This window comes from Passer montanus, unplaced genomic scaffold (assembly GCF_014805655.1).
Source record: "Passer montanus isolate IOZ18808 unplaced genomic scaffold, ASM1480565v1 scaffold7, whole genome shotgun sequence".
NCBI classification, from domain to species: Eukaryota; Metazoa; Chordata; class Aves; order Passeriformes; family Passeridae; genus Passer; species Passer montanus.
This window is the reverse complement of record NW_024372147.1, coordinates 12,655,883-12,677,873: the sequence shown is the minus strand read 5'-3', so window position 1 is coordinate 12,677,873 and position 21,991 is coordinate 12,655,883. Positions and strand designations below refer to the sequence as shown.

General features: G+C 39.7%; 1 protein-coding gene across 1 annotated transcript in view; it reads right to left on the bottom strand.

Moving 5' to 3' along the window:
- The window catches only part of GLIS3 (GLIS family zinc finger 3), a 159,413-nt gene extending 139,507 nt beyond the window's left edge, over positions 1-19,906 (bottom strand). Inside the window, exon 1 of the mRNA XM_039730014.1 lies at positions 19,829-19,906. The gene's annotated coding sequence lies outside the window, so the exon portion shown is untranslated. The remainder of the gene's footprint in view (positions 1-19,828) is intronic.
- Positions 19,907-21,991: the final 2,085 nt, after the last annotated feature.

Sequence of the window (21,991 nt, the reverse complement as noted above, 5' to 3'; positions counted from 1 at the left end):
TAGGCCCTCTACCTTATCTGAATTCACTGCCTCTTAAAGGATCACTTGCCCAAAGGTGCTTCTGACATGCATTATCAGTTTGGAGAAATGACAATTACTAACCTTTTCTGAGTCTCTTCTGAGTTATCATGCCTGTCATGTGCACTAATTTAGAGTTGATACTCACCATTGCCAGGAATTCACATTTCACATTCAATATAAGGCTTAAAGCAAAGGATCAAGCTGTAAAATTTTAAATCGGACTCAGTAGCATGTTGAAAATGTTTACCAACACTCATAAACAGGGTCCATTTCAGGCAAAAAAGACACATAGAGAAGGCAAGTGACAGGTATGGGAGAGGTATGACCACAAGCGCTATGCAGATATTAAGACATTTCTTTAATTTGCAGTTGTACATTTTTGTGCCATAACAGTCACAGATTTTGACAGAGTGTTAGCAACAACTCAGAGCACCTGGAGCAAGAATTGCTAGTGAGAAGGCAGCAAAAATAGAGTTAAGGGAAAGAAACAGCAGTTTTCCACAAAAAGTAATAGACATGATTGCAATGCAAATATTTCATTTCATGTGCAGTAGGCTGGGGTTCTTTTTTATATATGGGAGAAAATACAGCATCATGTCCTACTGCAATATAAAAAAGGCAGCTGATGTGGTGTTTTGCTTTGGTGGTGAGAGAGTATTATCACAAACACAGAGCAGTCATCAGCAGCCACTATTTTCTGGTTACAGGTTAGACAGCTACAGTATATTATTCATTTGTACATAGGAATAAAGGACATTCACATCTAGCATTTTGAATTTTTGCTACACAAATTACAGCAAGTAAAATTAGGATATGTACATATACGATTATGTAAATTGATAATAAGCAGAACACTCACCAGGAAAATGTATGAGAATAGACTCTAAGAAGAAAACCCTAAACCTTATACTTCATTAGTATCAGCAACTGACTAATTTGAACGAAGTCACCTGAACTTCAGACTGCGCCTTTCACAACCAAGTATGAATGACTGAAAACACTGATGTTCAGTGTTTGGCAATTTTAATCCAAACTCAGTTGGCTTCCTTTTAACACTATTTTACCTTAATTTCAAGAAAATCTGTTCTATGTGGAATTCATATTACAGGATTTAATTAAAATTAAATAAATCAGTTTAAACATTTAGAATCCAATATAAACTTTTCTGCCAGTATCTGCAGAGTTTTCTATTATAGTCTATAGAACTACAGCATTTTCTAATTAAACTTCTATCACTCCTCCACACATGCTAAAAATAAACAGCTCCAGCAACCCTTCATTCAAAGTTTCAACTTCACCTTTTGACAAGAAAAAGCTGTTACAATCTGAAATAAATTGTTTCTTCAGCTGCACAGGCCTGCCACCTCTCTCAGTGGAAGAGGTTAATTTTAAAAATCTTTAGATTAAAAAAGAAACTAATGATAGAGACAGAGAGCACTCATGCAGTATTATCTGATAACAAAAATGTAAAAATTCCTGTACTCGTGGCCAACAGAGGACACAGCTGTGTAGAAAGAACCTCCCAGATCATATTTTTACATGGGTTCTCTGAGAGAACACTGGAGCTTATCTTCCCACTCTCAAGGCACCAGGGATAGTCATATTTTCTCCTCAGTACAGTTTTCTAGTACCACAGTCATCAATGTTTGCAAGAGTCTTCTACAGAATGCATATAAAGATCCTTTTCCTTTTACTAGAAGGAAGATTTTTACACTGCGTTTTAGGTTTGAAGGCTTCAGCCATTTGTCTTTTGAAGTAAATATTAAAAAAAATATTTTTCCCCTTAAAAATGATAGTGCACAATGATAAGAAAATACACAAGTCTAAAAAAGTCTTTTGAATATTAAGACCAAAGCTATGAAAAGGGACTTACAAACCTCACAGAAGAACTTAAGGCAATCACAAGCCAAGCTTGATTAAAGACTAGTGTTGGTAAGTAATTATATCTGTATTAGAATTACACTTTCTAATTCCAATCCTGGTTGCTCTATGTACACTGACGCTTTCATCTCCTGTGGTCCAGATGATGATCCTTTAATTCCACTAACCCTTAACTTTATACAGTGTAATATTTAGGACGCAAAAGGTTTTCAGTATCTCTTTCCTGGGTCAGATAATATTTACCTCTGCCAAAGGCAAAATTTAAAATCAATATCTATTCAGATTTCTTTTTCATATTAGACTCTTCACTGGACTTGGGGAGTTTGGTGCTTTCCCACACAAGTGAAAGAGAGAATTCTTGCAAGCCCCAAGTTTCAGTTTCTCCACCTCTCAAAATTACAATTCACTGTACTTACTCTTTGTACAAGCTAGTTTTCCTCTCCCATGACTGCTGTTGACATGTCTGGAAGAAGATGAGCTACAGGAAGTTAAGAGGAATGCCAAGAAGGTACAATTGAGAAGGAGAAGACAGAACTATCTGAGGTACAGGATGAAGCTGCAAGGCACACACTGCACAATCGTGCTGGTTTCTAGAAATGCTGGTTGACAGAGCAGTTGTAGAGGGAAAGGAGACAGAACTGCGATGCTGGGGTCACCAGGACTTACCCCCATCCCAGCTGGTAGGGACCAGTGGTCTGTAGTAATCACCACATAGATGACTGCGGAAAAGGCATGGGTGAATAGTTTTCCAGTAGCCAAGTGGACATGTGGTCTGACTCATTTGTTTCTCAAGTATTTCCTTGGGCAGTCTCAAAGCTGATACATATTTCAAATGCCTAATTTCAAATACCAAATACCTACCTAATTTCTGCACAGGACTGTCATGAGGCCAGTTAAAGTTATAAAGCATTCAGCAGTTTCCATATTTAGTATGAAAGTGATTTTTCTTTTGTGAGAAAGGAATTCAAAGGACAGATAGGAAAAAAAATAATTAATGGGTTTGGTCTTATATAAGTTTCTAAGTTAGTTAGTAATTTGGCTATTAATTACACAAAGCCATTTTATGAAACAAATGCTTTCAACACCCACTCAAGTTAAGAGTAATAGACTGACCAAAACCTGAGCTTTACTGGGATTTGAATACTGCCTAGTGTTTTTGATTACAAATGAAAGAATGGATGTGAAAACATAAATCTACATAAACCTAATTTCTTTGTTTCTTTTCCTTCTTCATTAAGTTTTAAAATCCATTCAATAAACGAAAAAAATTTCAGTATAACTTCTCTACTCCTTCTTCCATCTTGACAGCAAAACAAGTGCAGTTAAATAACAATTCACTGCAACAGAAACAATATTCCCATCACATGAGCCCAGTAATTTCAGAGACTCACAGCAGAAATTGCCCTGTTCTCTTAAGAACACAAGTGACACATTCAAAAACAAATGGCTTTTCACAAGGAACTAAGATGTGTAACCATATTTCATACCAAAGAAGGAAAGTAGTTGAGAAAATAGATGCAAGATGGTAAAGGTACGGACAAGTAAGAAGTCAATATAGAAAGCCACTCCTAGTGGTGTAGCAAATCTAGCAAGAATCCCAGTTTAGTTTAAGTAGGTGAAACACACCAGCCTTGCACATCTCTGGACAAAGAAAAGTCATGGAGTAGCATTAACAATCCCACAACCTATCTTCCATCTGTATTGAGGTCCCAAGATTAACAGCATTTCTCTTATATTACTAAATTTTTTTAAACATTTTCTTGTATTTGAAATTCAACTGAACTTATAGCTACTTGTTTATGCACATAATTATCCAAGCATTCCTCTCTTAGTGCCAAAAGCATCAAAACATTCATAAGAAACAGTGGATTGTGTTAGAAGAGATATTTCACTAATTAATTGACATCAATGCTGGGTCAGTAGTTTTTTTACAAACAACATTTATTTGTGACTACTGATTGACAGGCCAATTATAGTTTGGTTAGCTGGAACCTGACAACCAACTGAAAATTTATTAACAAATGTTCAAACAGTACTATAGAACAAATGCAAGTTCAATCTAGGTCAAATATGCTACAACTGAACTCTGAAATAAGCCATTAAAAATGTCTCAGGAGGACAGAGCAAGCATGTTAAAGTGTATGTTGTAAAATTAAGAACTGTATTTAGCTGCCAAAGTGGTATGTCAGCAAAGATATGATGACTGTCTATCATATTGTCAGTTCCAGTATAATGGTATTTGAATAAAGCATGAATTGTAAATTTATTCTTAGTTTTCTCAAGTGCAATTTTAGTAAGAGTATCTATTTTCTTTTTAACTTTCTAAGTAAAAATCACTTAACTGCATGTACAGATTTCTTTTTCCTTCTTTAAACACATACTTATGGTATTTCCAAAATGTTCATAATAAAAATCTTGGTATTCCCAAGGCCTTTACACTGGCGAAATCTCACTCAAGTCCCAGAAACAGACAAAGACAAACTGTATTGCTTAACTATAAAGTAAAGGTAACTTTTTTGTGCAAAAGGCAGAATGTAACACTAGTTGAAAGTACTCAAGTAACATTAATGAAAAGAGATATTCAAATGAAATAAACAGAAACATCCTTCATCAAAACCCCAAGATTTGAGGATACTGAAAAGCAGACAGAGAACTTTCTCATTGCTGTTTTCCAACTTCAGTGCAGTCAGTACTAAACACTACCTTAACAGAAAAACCTGTACAATTTCCTATGCTCATATCAAATCATCACTCTTTGTGTTCATAACCACAAAAACCTGAATAAATTATAATGTTGATAAAACATTATCCAGCTTAAAAACTCCCTCTCTGAAGGGGAACTCAAAATCTTTTTTGGAAACTTTTCTTGGAAATGACATGATAATATTCCTTCTTTCTTGACGAAAGAAACATTCCCAACATGCTTTCAAGGTCCTCTATCTCACAGCTCCTGAAAATGCAAAGAAGCTGGGACAGCTTGATCTGAGCAGTATGTTCCTGGTTCCACGGGCTCCTTGTAGAAGGGACAACACCAAGGTTATCCCTGGAGAAGAGAGGGGCTGGGCAGCTTTTGACAACTGCTGGGCTAGTGGAGGAGAGAGGGCTGGAGAGATTGTAGGGCACAACACAGGGCCAGGATGGGGCTGTGCTGGTGGACAGAAAGTCACATCTCAGGGGAAAGAGGCACAAAGACTTTGCAAAGAACTGGAAAGGACTATGTCTCACTGCTCCCAAACCTGTGCACTGGTTGTCAGCAAGGACTCTATATATAATATAGTCCATAGGGAATTTATGAATAAACATTTTGATTTCTCTTCTTACTGCTTTTACTCTTCTCTTTTTGTTTTATCTCTACTTAACACCTAGCTCTAGTCTTTTCTCCAGTTATGCTAGCTATCCTATATTTTGTAACAGCTTCATTTAGAAAAATTATATAGAAAATTATAGAATTATATAATTAAGAAAAAATTATATAAGCATATCTGTTTTATAAAGGCCACCCAGCATTCTCCATCAGCATTAGCAACTGTTACCCCCACTAGCAACAGGAGAACTGGATCAGACATTGTATGGAGATTCCATTTCCAAAGCCTTCTTAATACTATTTAGTAGAGCTAAACCAGTTAGGGACCACAGATGAAGAAATAAAATCTTCCAAATTTAATGATTAACATGTTCAGTATTATCTTGGATCAACAGGAAAAGGAGAGAACATTTTGGGACAAAAGTGACTTTGACACTTGACTTTCCAGTTGACATCTGCCATTTTCAGTTTGCCAGCCCCTAACACTTGACAGTGGTTTTTTTAGCCATGTTGCAAATTTTAATCTACTGGTGCTATTTAATACACTAGTTTTAATCTACTATTAAATATTTTATCAATTAACTCTTCAAATCTCAATTCTGTAAAGGACTTTTACTAAATACAAGGTAGGAATAACCCAAAAAATATTTGTAAAGGCACAAAGACTTGGATTCTCCTGCAAATGCTAGCAGTTCCTGCTGCCCTGCTGGAGACCCAAATATAGCTTCTTTAGTAGGCAAAAGATTTCAATCTGATGGAGCTTATTTTCCTGCAGAGGAGATACAAACTGTATAGCAGTAAGCAAAGCACATTTTCTATTTTTATATTGTTTGTTTGATTTTAGGGAAAAAGGGATAGAAACTGAAAGGAAGTAAAAATGGAAAAGTACGTGATTACCTGGTATACCTGGTACTGCAACCATTCACAATTGTTTAAACATATTTTCTTCTTCCTATTCATCTCAATTAAATTTACTAACTTTTAAGACGTAATTTCATTAAAAAATGAACAGTACTAAGGTAGAGTCAGACAAAGCAACCTTTTCTGAACACAAAGGAATGCCTTCTGAAAGAAAATAACATTCTACCCTATCAAGCTGCCCTCAAAGCCACAGGAAGCTCTGTAGAACAATTCTGACGATGCAGATAAGTTACATCAATGCGCGAAGAAATCCCTTACTGGAGACCAAATATGAATTTCTGGGTACATCATTGATTTCAACAGGAATTTGGCTGGAGCATGACTCATTATCATTTCAGGGGACTAAATTCATTAGGCTTTTGGGCACATTTGCAAGGGGAAAGTGGAGAGGGAAAGCCAGAGCTTCCTCACTACTGCACACAGCTACCACGGGTCAGCCAGGACACCAGTACTTCTCACTGGCTGAAGTTCAAGCACAGAACAACAGAAGATTCATGCCCTGGAGATGCTTCTTGGACAAAATGGGCCTGCCATGTGAACACTTTCAGGGAAACCTGTCAGGTCAAAATTCTCTCCACAGATTTTGCAAGGGAAATGCTACGCAGTAACTGCTTTGTTGTAATAATTAAAGCAGGGAAAGGCATGTCTCTCCTACTGACCTCTCAGCTTGGCACTGCCCACAGCCAAAAATGTCAGACTCACTGTTAAGCAGAAAATCCTGAGGAACCAGTGGCCTCTGCTCATTAAAGCATAATAATACACTATAGACAGGCTCTCCTCTCATCATTTGAAACCTCTAACAAAGTGTCATGGTTTAACTTCAGCCAGCAACTAATCCTCCACACAGGCACCAAGCTAATAATGTGTCAAATGGTTAGACTAAACAGGGATAGACTTCTCTAAAAAGCCCAGGAAAAAACACTTAAACCACTGATTTTATCAACCATATAGTATCTGTAGAATTGACTACATGAAACCTCAACAAAATGAAATTTTTATCTCAAGTTTCGTTTCATGTATTTAGAGCCGCAACAGGAGAAAATTGCCTGAACATGTGGTTTGTTTGCTTGGGGGTTTTTTTGGGTTGTTTTGTTGAGTTTTTTTTTTCCACAAGGGCCTGTATTCAGCTGTATCCTGTGTCACAAGACTGAAGCAAAGGGCTCACAGAAAAAAAAATATAATTCCCTACTCCTGCCCCAGGCCCTCCTGCACTTCATGTAAGATGTGTTCTTTACATCCCCTTCTGAGGGAACTTCTGGTCCCCCACCTTCTGCTGAGATTATTGAGCTGATTTCCAACCTCTGAAAAAATTCAACACTTAATCAGCTTCAGCAGCATGTGTAGCAGAGAAATAAAGGCTCCACTAGTCGAAGTATAAGGTAGCATGCTTGCAAACACCTCAGTGGTCTGAGATGAAATTTAGCCTGGAAGGTATAAGAGGAACAGAAACATGGACAAAGGGCACATGCAAGCTGTTAATGACCCAGTTAGAAACAGGCCAGGTATATGTTAAGCAGTTTAGAACTCCTTGCAGGAGTGCTCCATGCATTTATAGCTGTATGAGTTCCCTGAAGATAACTTTGCACTTTACGTACAGAATAGATGCCAGAAGAGCAGCTTCTCTTCTCATTGTTTTCTGTGGGTGAGTGGTAGGACAGAGCAGTTAGACCAAAGAAAAGAGTGGTTTTGCTTCCTGTTCAGCACCATCTAACAAGTCTGAAGCAGTAGGGACCAAAAAAGGAAACACATCACTGTGGTGAAGATCATGTACAGTACTGCCAGGAAAGACAATATAGTTCTGGAAGAACACAATAGAAATATGCCAAAACACCAAACACAACTGCAAAATTTAGTATTTGCACACGTCTATGCTGAAGTGTGTACGGGACACGCTTCTTGGTAGCCTGCTCGTCTATGAAAAGGCATAGACAACTTCTATTTTATGTTCTATCTCTATAGGTGCATACGCAGGTCTAAAATTAATTTTGTGTTTGATATCAATAAATTGTACTTTATGTGGAGATCTCAAATCACTTTATGAATGTAAAAATAACTTTTCCAAAATTTGCCAACAAAAATAATAGAGGCACAGGAAATTTATGTGACCGTACCAAAACAGTGAAATCCTAATTCACCCAGAGGAGCAGGTGGCCTCAATACAGTTTTCAAGAATTTTCAGGCACAAAACTTCCAGAATTTTCATACTTCAACTGGATTTTTATTACTAATTTCCTCTATAAAGTGTGGCTGAACCATACATCTCTGCATGAAAACAGATTTTATTAGTGCCATCTCCTGGTGATAAAACAAAACTGAAAAATCATTAACTAGAGTTGAAGATTCTCGGAGTAAAGTGAAATTTTGGTCTTCTTTTTTTTAAGACTTGACCTGAGGCATCAAATTTTCCTCTCTGTAGACTTGGAGGATACAGAACTCATTAGCCAATTTCAGGATGACATAAATAAGTATCAGTGACAATGGAGGAAAACCACAAGCCGTCATCATAGTGAAAACAGGTGTCAGAAACCTATTGATAAATACATCGTATCCCCTTTATCGGGTTTGCCCCAGTCAGAAAGAATAATGGTTGGTCTAGCAAAATCAAAGAAATGTGAGCCTTACTTAAACCAACACCTTCACTATACTGCATTTTGGATTGCTGCCATTAATTTTAAATCTCACTGAGTCCACAAAGTGGAGGGTAAAGGCTATAAGACACAGTATGAGAGAAGTTAAAATACACTCAATGCAGAATGGGTAACTGTTGGCAACGTGCCTAATACTCTTGAGTGGGTTTACAGTTCTTGTGTAATGTAGCTCCTTTTTGGCATTAAGCCTTAGACTCTTCAGGGCATTTTTCTAAGTTGCCTGGGGCCTTTTTAACACATAGTCCAACATGCATTCTGGTATCACCAGCTTTTTTTTTATTTTCTTCACCATTTTGTTCTTAAACATAATTCTGAATATTTAAGATAAAAACTGTAGAAGCACAGAGTCAAAGTAAATCATTCCCTTACATCCATCATTTCTGTTTAAGAGTTGCCTGAACATCATTTGTGATCAGGAGTTGAACCATGCTTGAAATAAGAAGGATAGGGGAGAAAAAAAATAAGACTGAAATAAGCACTCTAAAGGAGTGCTTGCATCATGAATCTGTGCACTACCTTTTACATAAAAGTTAAATAAACTTCTTGCACAATCTAGGAGAGGCATACCAACAGCAGCAGTGAACCTGCTCAAGGCCAACCAGGACTGCTGGTTGTCCAGCCCCTAAAACTAATTGCTGATTTAAACTCAAGGAGTCTTACATTCACAGCTGTACTATTTTGAAAAGTCCTAGACAAGAGAAAAGAATCCACCAAGGTCCATCCTTTTTGTCTACAGGATGGATTTCCAGAAACAACTGCCAGAGCTGCAATGCCAATGCATTCCTTGCGTTGATGGATTATATGTTGTTTTTTCAAGCATATCAAGGCCACCAAAAGATTTGCAAAGCTGAAAACTGTGTCAAGCTGAATAAAACTAAGATCATTATCACTTACTTCTTTATACTTAAATATCATCAATAACCAGGCTTTAAAACTGCCTGGTTATTGATTATAGAAAACAACTAAAAAAGAAAGTGAGTTTTGAGTAAAGCTTTCTGCATAAGGAACTGCACAGAATACTGATGAATGTCTTTTTTTCAGACTGCGCCAACTGACACATAAAAACAAAAGTACTAGAGAGCAAAATAAGTATGTTAAAGAGATTTCAAGTGTGGCTCAAGCTGCTTACTGATTAACACTTCAGCATATAACACTCCTCACAGACCTGTGTGGTTATTGTTCAAAAGTGAAACAAGGCTCTTTTGGCAACTGGAGACAAATTATCCTTGCTGACCAAGTTCACAGTTCTCACACAGCTTAGTAGCACTGGAGCTGTTTCTTCTTCCAGAGTCTCTAAAGGGAAAATCAAATAAAATAAAATACCAAGATGCAATGTCTGTCACCTATTTCCAGGATAAGAAAGAGCCCTAATGATCTCTAGCAGAAAACAAGCTCATCTTACACATGAGCTAATTGACTCATTTTACCATAAAAAAATTACAGTCACATTTGCAAGAAAGCAGAAAATAAAATACAGAATTGTCTTTATGTCAAGGAATGGACAACACTACAGAAACCTCAGAAATGGAAGATGACAGCTGTCTTTTAATGCCTAGAAAAGGACAACAAAGGAGGTCCATGACTATCTGCACAAGTTTCTGTATTTCTTATTGAAGTTCCCCATCTGGGGGGCAGATGTCCAGATTTGCTTCCTCAAGCTCTATTTCAGGTATATTTATTTCAAATCTTCACAACTATAACACAGTCTTCAACACACACCCATATGCTGACTGCACTGGTTTCAGCAGAGCCGACAAGGTAGAACAAAAGGCCAGACTGGTTTCAAGGCTTGAACTCCCCTCACATGAATGTCACCTGCTGCCAGGGAGAGCGGGGACACAAGGAGATGGCTAAGGCGCTCACAACAGTGAGATGCGCGCAATTACTGAAAATCCTGCCAGACACACCAGCTCAAATCATATTCACAAGAAGACCAAAAAACGGGTTTGCCACCTCTTCCCTCCCCCTGTCCACGATGGACCTCTCCACCTGGCTGTGAGTGCAGTGGCTGGAGGTGTGGCAGCTGCGCTGATGTCACTAACAGCATGTCAACATGGCATTTTGGTCACAGTAAAAATTCTTCATCAGTCAAATCCAGGCCTTGTTAAGACTACAACATATTGCACTACTCCTCCTAAGCTTTGAATGAATTGCCATAACATGACAAGTATGACCTCTGTGATTCAGATTAAGGATTCAGCTTCCCAGGCTGGATCCTCCCTCCTGTAGTGTTCACCAATAATGCTGAGGGAAAAATCAAAAGTGAGCTCCCTAATTATTCCCACAGCTACCTCCTGCAACTACCTACACCAGCAGGGATATGTTTATCTTTAATATTTCTCAATGAACTTTAAAAATATATTTTCATTGACTGAATATGAGAAACAAATAGAAGTGTTGAACATACTGGTGCTTTCAGAAAGTATGTGCTGTTTTCAGAAAGATTTGGGATTTTTATTACAGCATGAGACATGAAAACACTCAAAATATGCCTGAACATGGTCCAGCTCACACTCACAAATCCATTGTCTTCACACAGGAATAAACAGGACAAGCAACAAAAAGAGCTGCTAGACTTCCTAGAAAACAAGATTACTATTCAGATGTGCATAAAGTGTAGATATGCTGGTACTAAATCCTCAAATATGTAACTTTTGGACATCACTACACTAGATCAGAGTTCTAATTTGAAGGGCTTGAAATGTACACACCTTAAAATCAATTACTTTCTTAATAGAACATTCAGTTAAAAGCTGGCTTTTTAAAATTGTATTATTTTTCATAACAAAATTTCTGCCCAAAGAGCTGCATTGATGAGAGATGTTGAAGTGCTGGTATCTGAAGTCCACAGTATTTTACCATGTCCACAGTGTTTATACATAACCTTGCCTAATGCCAGCCCTTCAGATGAATTTTCTACTTGCTAGCCTACCAAAAAAGTTGACTATATTGCATTTGTGCAAGCTAATCAGGCCAAGAAGGAAAGGAAGAATTGACAGCATCTAGGAGCAGAGCAATCAGGCACAGCAGACACAAATCCCAGTTCAAACTCCACAAACCAGGGGACACAAAACAGGGAAACAGGTTGATGTTCTCTTCACCTTCCCATGCTGCTCTGCAACACATACTGTAGGTGAGTTAGCTATTAAGCAGGGCTACTTTAAAGATCTCAGTAGTTTTTAAACATATAATTTTGAAGACAGCAAGAGTCAGACTCTGCCTGAAGTGCAAGAGAGAAAAGTTCCTCCCAAACTGTCCTGTGGGGAGTCCACCTCTTTCCACTCTGTGTGCTGTGGATTACACACACCACCTCCACCACTCTGAGCACCAGATCAGAGTAATCCCAGAGGTCAGGCAATGAATATGTATATGTATTACCACCAGTCTGACTCAGCAGAGCACTCAACATGCAGTTAACTTTCAACTAGCTCTGGAATGATACTGGTTCAAGTATCTGGAATGATACTGGTTCAAGTCTGCAAGCCTTTCAGAAGAGGAATGGACTTCCTAAATTTTGAAATGGAAGTAGCAAAGTAAAACAGGAAATTGAGAGAAGCAACATGCTCGTAATAAAATGGGAAGTCTCTCTCCTTTTCTCCACTTTCACTTGAATATCAACCAAAGCATTTTTTCATTTATTTAATTTATTTCATTTTAAACCATTTAATTATTTTCTATCATTAAATTCTCGTGTCTGTGTACATTAAATTTTGAAAATATTATTAAAAACTCTTCCAAAGGAATAGTCTCATCTCCAGGATGACCAGAGTCAAGAAGTATTGCAAACTTAAATGTTCCATTTTGACTTCTAAGACCTAGGAGCAGACAGTCAAGTACGTTTTCACCTGATCAACAAGCACTTAAAGAGAACCAGACTCCAAATTTTGTGAGTGTTATGCTTCATTAATTTCTACAGCATAAACAGTGGTTCAAGAAATGCAATGCAAATCTGTGGTTCAGACAAAGCACTCTACAGCCTGTCCAGCCTAGACACCTTAAAAAAGCATGACTATTGCTGCTTTCATCAGTAAGCAGCTGTTAGTCACCAGTGGAAAGATGTGTTCATGCATCCAAGGAGTATTCCTGATAGCACTGACAAAAATTCTGGTGCAATAGAACCTAAAAATACTCTCTGGATTTGTTGAGTCAAAAGGTTAGGTTATTTTGCTTATAAAGAATCTTAGGACAACTCAGTGATTCCGAGCAACTGCTGTGCAATACAAAGTCCCTGAACATAATCAAATTATGAGTTTCTTTAGTGGAAAACATCAAGACATCTTGTTGCAATGTCTCTTCCTTTGTAGGAAAAGGGTAGTAAAAGAAGTGACTGGTTCCCATCTGCTTAAACCAACACCATCTGCATATATGCGATTGGAAAAAAACTGCTATTACTGATGGCAGTAGAAAAATGAGTATCATCTTCACCTCAGCACAGGGAGAAAGTGTTTGAAAATTCTTGCTGGTTTGTCTTTAAAACCTGGGGCTGGCAGTTCTGGGGGCTGTGGGACTTGTAATAAAGGGTCATTCTCTTTTGTAACCACAATTTAGGGCAGGAGAGTGAATAGGACTGTCAATGGTGCTGGTCTGAGGAGGTATTCCTCCTCCAACTGCAGGCTGGCAGACAAGTTTCCAGTAGCTGGGACTGGGGTGCTGCTATTTGAAGATGGGCAAGGTGCTCCTGCATGAATTCTAGTTGGTGAGATCTACTGTCCACGGATGATCCTAGGTCCCTGAGGAATACCTGATGTCCAATAGCTCATACTGTATGATCTCCCGTTACTTTTTAAGAAGTTAAAGTAATCAAAGTGTGCTTTTACAGACCCATAGCTATGACTGATATAAATCCAAAGTCAGTGAGAAACCCATTGTGTATTATGCCTGTTTAAAAAAACACATAAATAAAAACAATTTATATGTTAGTAAGTAACAGATGAAAGAGCTCTGCACGTGACTGCTAATTCTGTGACTTTACTGGTTACAACAAACAAAGTACAAGCTCTATATGGTCTCTCAGGAAGAAAGAATAAAGCCAAGCAATGACTTAAGCTCTAACACAAAGAAAACTTTCTTTTCCCTTTCTCCACTCTTCAAAAAGCTGAAGTTTGCAATAAGGTCAGCTGCCTTCACATTATCTAAATAAGCCATAACATTAAGTGAATGCTGACCAAGTACAATAAGGCAGCCAGAATTGAAAAGACCCTCTGACAGGGAATTGTCATTAGGATGAACTCATCTATTGCAATTTTTTCTGCCATCTCCTCAGTCTATGCTGAAAAGCACTTGCAGTAGGGAAGCACCTGACAAAACAGGAAAAATAGCAGTTCACATTCTAAAGGATATGCATAAAACAACATGAAAAGAAAGCAGCAAAACCACAGAAAAGCGTCTGTGGTTCCTCAAATTCTGTGGCACTTCATAACACAGAAGTACCAGAGGAAAGCACAGCACAGAAGCATTCATAAACACAACTGCAATCACTTTGAAACTGAATGCTTATTATAAGCCTATAGATATGCCATAATTGAAATATAACCACATAGTAGCAAATTTTCAAGGATATCTTTCCAATTATACCAATAAATTTTGAACTCTGACTTTTCATCATTTATGTTTTCTTATTTAATCTTAGAAGACAAGACTGGTAAGGGGTCTGAGAGATCATCTCAGCCACAACCTATGCCAAGGCAGAATCAACTAGATATAAACATTTCCTGACATAAAAAAGATTTTTAGGTAAAAGCTTCACTTGTTAGTGTAGGTCACTGGGCTAAGATATCATAAAGATGGGGGGTAACTTCAGCCCTAATTCAGCTGAACAGCTCAGGTCCAATTTTCATCACTAGGTTCATCTGTTAAGCATTAAGCACATGTTTAAGCAGTTTGTTCAATCATAGACTCAGTGCCTAATTAACTTGTTCTGACAAATTAAGTTGACAGCAACAAAACTTCTGAAGTATGGTTTCAATCATGGTTTTAATTCATATATATATTAAGGTTTTAATGAAGTGTTATGGTCTTCTCGCAGTAAAACACTGAACTGTAACTTTATCTTCAGCACAAAATTTTCAACACTGAAGCCAGTAAGATCCCAATCAGAATATTCATCACTGAATTTAATGTAAAACCTTCATACTTAAACCTTTGCTTACTCTGATTCTGCAATATCTCCATTTTCTCCATCTGTGAACAGTCAAAAACACAAAGCATCCTTTTTATTTCACAAAACTGCACTCACAGCATACTTCTAGACTGACAGTCATACAATTGTCTACAGAGACATCTATGCATAGTTATTCACACACACTTCCCAGGTAAAACTCGCTAAAAATCAAAGGCCTAAGCATGTTATCTTCAAATGAAAGAGCAAAATCCCTGACTAGGAGAGATATGCCTGAACCGCACTTAAATGGCCATAAAAGTCTTATTCTACATACTATTTTTGATTGTTACATTTTTATGTTGTGGGAATAAAAATTTTCAAGTACAACAATAAAAATCAGTATTACTTATTTTTATGCCCACGTGAAGCATAAATCACTCTCTCCAATTCAGTCCAGGATAGGGAGAGCTGAATGTTCTTAAATTCTCAAAGTTTATTTTAAAAGCAGAAAGTCCCTTGCCTTAACACAGGTGACTAAGTCTTTAGAAAAGAACACACCAAAAAAAAAAAACAAAAAAAAAAACCCAAAAAAAAAAAAAAACAAAAAAAAAAACCCAAAAAAAAAAAAAAAAAAACACCACCAAAGGGCATGTTTTTCTGGCAAGGGTTTATACTGTGTCACTATAAACTGGCTACAAATAAAAATCATTCTTCCCTGTAGTTCTTGTCTGCAATTTTAACTACATTGGAAAAGTACAAATATAATCAAGAAAAGATTACAACATACTGAATGCATTAGTTTTACTCAACAAAAGCACCTTTAGTTTAATCAACATAATTTTTCTACATAGGTTACACAGACCTACAAGGCTTATAAAACTGCGGTTGATATGCAACTTGTGTTGTTATAATGCTGGTGTCCCTTGCTATTCTTATCTAGCAACATCTATCTTACAAGGAATGACGGCGTATATAGAATACTATCATCTATTCTGTATCAACTATAGAGTACTATCATCAATACAGTGTATAGAATATTATCATCTTTTCTCATTAGATACTGTTGTGGTTTCTCCACTTGAAGAAAGACCTCTGAACTCACAATTTCCTTTCTCATGTTAGCAAACTGTTTTTTGAAGCAATTAACCTGCAAAGCAGAAACAAAACAAATTTTTTTTATAAGAGTAAAAACATGTTAAGCCATTCTTCTGCATTTTCTTCCCCTAGTCTCCATTCATATTCTACCATGAAAATGTATAACATTGCATTGACATGCAAATTAATATATTATTTCTTTAAAATGTTAAAGCACCTTGGAGAGCGTAAGTCTTCTCATTTTAAAAATTATTATTTTGTGGTATTTTAATATCAATTTCCATCAGGAAATCAGGACCTTCTCATGTTAGTGGCCAAACTGTATGAGACCAAAGCACCAGATTATCTAGAGGTGCATTAAACTAATTAAATTAGGACATGAATTATTTTCTAAAAGTCTAACTACCTTTTGCATCAGATCCATAAACAGCTACCCATAATAGTAAAACCCCATACACTTCTAATCAAAGTGATCTTGGAAATTGTGAGAGTACAGCGCAAAATACAATGGCTTATTTAGAAATAAGCTTTGCAATCCTGAATAGGGTTGAAATTTTATGTGCTAAGTTAAAATACACAAAAAATCCCCCCAACAAACAAACAAAAAAACCCCAGAAATACTAATAATCTGAAATTGAATGGCTGTACTGACAAATTACTTTGTTCTATCAAAGGAACAGAAGCACTTTCCATCTTTGAATGAAATATTTCTGTCCATCAGTAAGACACTGTGGTGACCTTTTTGTGCTCCCACAGACGTCAAAAGAACAATTATGTCCACTGCTTTTAAAGTCTCTTTTTTCCTAAACTGACATTACTCAAAGTTCTATGACTCTGCATCAATAACATTATGACAACATAAGTGCTCAAAATCCACAGCAATGATTCATAAATTCACTTTCATAAAAGTAAAATTTAAATTCCAGCTGAACTGAAGCCTTGGAAAATCCAAACATTAATCCTTCAGAAAGTGAAACAAAAGAATAATTCACAAGTCTATGTCTGTAGCACAGTACACTATATCATCTACTTTTCCAGTGCAGTTTTGAGAGTTTTAATCAGAGTTGGCTTACTGCTTCACCCACTGAAAGAAGAGGTAAAATACTTTTTAATTTCAACAAAGCAATTTCAACTGCAGAGATCAGTATAAGGAATAGTAAATCCAGCCCAGGAGATGCTTTCATGGAAGTAGTTACCAGACACTGGTATTTTGCACATAGAGTAGCAAGCACTATCCCAAAGAAGACTGAAAGACAAGGCACTGAACATCCTATTTTTCCTTCCTATATTTCTACTGGACACATCTCACCTCTACAACAGCTACCAGACACTACAGAAATCAAACATGAACCATAACCCCCCCCTCTGCGACTGTACATTCCAAGACTGTGAGTGCCTGCCCTCATCCCAAACGTGAATATGGATAGCCAAGATTCTCAACATGTTCCCCTCAACAATTTCCTGGGCAAAATTCCAGGAAAAAAGTTTACTTCCTCCCAGGGCAGAGTAGCCACATGGCCACCCAAAGGGTCTACCTACCCTTTGAGCTCTATTCTCCCCTATCAGCCCTTCTGTCTATGCATGGCCATGGTTTTTGGAGCATCATCTCTCAGTGGCACCACAGTGGAATACTCAGAAGTATTGACATCACACCCCTGATGGGACAGTCTGGGTGGACAGGATTGTGATAGAGAGGGGGAAGGAACAGGCACCAAAAGCTATAGGGATGTTTTGCCTCAGCCTCACTGACTCCTGAGGTTTTTGTGTCTCACAATTGCTTGTGAGAAAGACATACACTATAGGTGTAAACCACCATGCATTTTCTAAATAGAGCACACACGCATTGGAAGTGTTACAAGTTTTTTTGCAGTTATCTGGCTCTAGTTTGTAGAACAGAGCATGGTAATAAATTCTTCTTGAAAAGGAAAACCACACAGAGATTTAACTAGGCAACAAATAACAACTGAGAGTTTGAAATTAGGCTCGGAACAATAGGTACATTAAGAATCCCAACTGCAATAAAGGAAGACAATGTGCTTTCAAAACTGGGCCTAAAAAATAAGCTTTTCTCTCAATTTATATAGAATACATTCCCCACCCTCCATGTCTGCCAGCATCTCAGAACTCACATGCTACTGAGAATCGTGAATACATCATTATAGCACCACTCTTTTGGTAATTTGTATCTATTTCCTGACAGCAGTATTCTTGAAGTACCACAGGGGTCTTCATTCCAAACTGCAGTACTCTGAAAATATCACATTTTTCTATGGCCCAGGTCATCAGCCAAGGAAAGCTAGAAAAGGTCACGCAATCTGAAAGTTTTTAGTTCTCACGCATCATCAGAATGTCTCTTGATACTGCCTGAACAAGCAAGTCAAATGACAGCTAAAGATCTTCCACAGCACTCAAGGAAACCAGTCCCCAAATATGATTGAGTTTCTCAGAGCTAGTAAAATGAAATCTACTAATTACTTATCACTTGCATCACTATAATTCCTAGGAAGATTAGTCACAGAAAGGAATGCCTTTGTGCAAGGGACTGTACAAACACAGAGCAGAGCACAGTCATTGATACTGCTGCAACTGCCACCAAAAGAGCAGCCGTTATCAGTGGACAGGATGATGTATATCCTAGTGTAGTTACCATTTTTGCCAGTCTGCCCAAGAAACCTTCTCAAGTTTATTATGTTAATTAAGATCACCTACACTTTCCTCTCTACTAGGACCTTTAATATCAGAGCAGTGCTACTGCTAGTGGTTGCTCCAAAAACACAACATGAGCTTTCCGCAAGCAAAGTGATTCTCAGCAGGGCTACCTACAGCCCTCAGACAAGGTGCTTGAAAAACCCAAGACAAATAAGGTAACACTGAGCACCTGAGTCTGAGGCAGGCTTTCTGACGTGCCATCAGTAGCTGCAGCATCCTCACCTAGCAAACAAAGGTTACTGCAAGCCCTGATTCGTGCATCTTTTACTCCCAATGCTGCCTTGTTCACTTTGCCTATAATGGCTTTGAACTTTCCAGGAGCACAGGCACAATTGCTAATACTGCAGTGTCAGCAATGGTGAAATCTTCAGTCCATGCAGGACGCAGGAAACCACCAACAATGTCCCCGTGTGAGCCGACGGCAATGCGGAGGCAGAGGTATGGGGCCATGGACATCTGTCCTGCCTTGGTTCCTCCGCTAAGAGCACCCCTCGTGGGGCAGCGCAGGAAGCCAGATACTCTGTCCGCTTGATGGCCCGGGGGACAACTACCGCCACCCTTACCACTAGCACGGCTCACCCCACAGATCTCGCAGCAAAGCATGAGCAGCTTCAAGGGGACCAAAAGCGAACAAGGGAGGAGAGCACAGCTATAAGCCATGAATTTCGAATCTTCTAAGTTTAAGTGGCTGGAGTTGCTAGCAACATACAGGCCGGCAGATGATGAGAGCTGTCAACCTCACCAAGCACGACACGTCTGGTCTCTTGCGGACGGGGACAGTCCCTGGATGCGAGGAAGCCCCGGGCGGGACACTGCCCGGCATCAGAGCCACGAGCCTCCGCGCGGCAGCTCCGCGGGATGCACATCACTGCGGACGGCGCCCCCGGCCGCTCCCGGCTTCCCGCCCGCGCCGCTCCGCAGCCTGCCTCCGCGGGTACCTATCTCCGCTTATTCACCAGTAGGATGACAAATCTCCCGGGCGTGTGTCTGTCCCGTCCTTCCAGACAGAGCTGCGTCCCCATCTCGGCGGCGGACCGGCCGGCGAGGTGAGTAACCGCGAACTGACGGCACCACAACAGCGTTTGTTTTGCTTTCCCTTCTCCTCCGCCCTCCCCGCGCTGACACGGAGGCCGTGAGCCGCCGACTCACCCTCTCCCCGGCGGCGCGGGGCTGGGACCAGCTCCGGCGAGCGGGGCAGCGGAGGGGCCGTGCCGTGCCGTGCCGTCGGCGCCGCCGCGGGGCTCCGGGCACTCACCTCCCGCCCACCCCGCCGAGCGCGGCCGCCCGTGCCCCGCTGTCATGTGCCCGCCGTTAACCCTTCCCGCGGGCCGGGCTGGCCCCGCCGAGCCGCGCCTGCTCCGAGGGACGCGGGGGGTGCGGGGGGACACGGCCGTGTAGGGCCGAGGGTAGCCGAGGGTCTGGCAGGCGGTGGAGGGACTTGATGGGGTGGCCCTGTAGGGGCTGGAAGGTGCCGAGGGGGAGGCTTCGAAGGGAGGCGGGCTGCATAGGCGCTGGAGGGGATGAGGGAACGGGGGGGTGCGCTGGAGACCGGAGGTGTTTGCGGTAGGGGAGGCGGGGGGATTTTGTGTCTATGTGTAACGGGACCGGGGGGAGCTGCGGTGCTGCACCAGCTCTGAAGGAGGAGTGTTTAGAAACTCGAGGGGCTGCAGGTTCCCTGGAGGATAGTCTGGGGGCCAGACGCTATGGGCTTTATGGGGAATGCGTGGGGGGTTGCACGGAGGCTGTAAGACCTAAGCTGTGTGTGACGTGTTCCAGAAAATGAAATGATAGGGCAGGGCAGCAGGTAAACCAGAGGAACAGGGCTTTGGAAGTGGGAAAGAGGATGAAGGGGCTTAATGTCTGGTGGATTTTTCCACCAGGCATAGAAAGCTGTTATATGCATGCAAGAGCTTTTCTCAACTAGAAGGAAATCTGACTTGGAAAGACCGCAGGATTAGCAATGTGATAGTGTGAGCCGATGTCAGTATTGTTGGCAGTACCCACTTCGAGCAAAAGCACAGGGATGCTGTGGCCCCAGGTTGATGATCAATTATTGCTGCAACAGTTGCAGCCAAGAGATAAATGCTGTGAAGAGCACCCACTGCTCTCAAAAAGCCTCCTACACATGTAGGATAAGGCCCAGCAACTGAAACATGTTGGTTCTTTCAGTTTGGGTCCATCTTATTCCCCTTTGGTGTAATTGGGGAATTGAGAATATAAATGAGCTGAAGCTAGAGGTGAATGAAGTGGCTGAAAAGCCAGGCTCAGAGAACAGCAAATTAATAAATCACTCTACCAGCATGAGCACATGAGCATGCAGACCTCATGGCCCAGTGTCCTATCAGCCAGGGAGTCTCCAGCAAGGGAGCCCACTACCATGGTTGGGCAATTGAAGATTGCAGCAACTGTGGGCCTTTCGTGCCAAGCATGGCCAGCCCTCCATTTAAAACAATTTTAAATCCCAGTTCTCCAAGAATGAGAATAGCACTGTGGCAGTCATTATCGCTCCTTCCAAGGTGAGGGGAAGCCTGTATCACTATGGTGCTGCGAGAGCTGCTAGGAGGAGAGTTGAGGCAGGAGGATGTGTTTTGATGTGCCCACATCACTGGGCTTCTCGAGGTCATCCTTGATCCTTAGCTGAATAAACTCTTCCAAGCTAAAGGTCCTTTGTCATTCATTCATATTGCATCCAATTAATGTGACTGTGAAGTTCCTAAGTTGGTATTGTATTCTTTACATACCCAGAAAACCTAGCAGATATTGACGCTTCAGTCTCTTTTAAAGTTTCATTGCTTTCCGGTGTTTTGGGATTTTTTTCTAAGTGTATGGAAAAGTGTGTGCTTAGAGATTGAGACGCTTGTGAATAAATTTATTATTCATAGCACATTTAAAGCAGAAATATTTGTAAGCTGTGTCTTACTTTAAAAATCATATTAAAAGAACTGACAGCTGAAGGGGTCTTTTCCACAGGAAAGCACAGAATTTACTTGTGAGCTCAATGTGGTTTTTGTTTACTGTTTCTTCACTGGTGCTATATGCAAGAATTTTCTGTGCAATTGTCATTTAACTGGAAGTCATCACTAAAAAGTTCAAGGATTATCCCCAAACTAATATCATAGTAATGATAGTGGAAGACTCACACTGGAAATGGGTAACACAGACAACAAAAAAGGCATATACTGTCAATGTACTCATTTTAATTCAAATCTACCATATAAATGGAGAGTTTGCATTAAATAAATTGTTTTAAATAAGCCCTAATAATATCAGAGATAAAATCTAACCACCACTAAAAAAATCTATTTGCCTTAT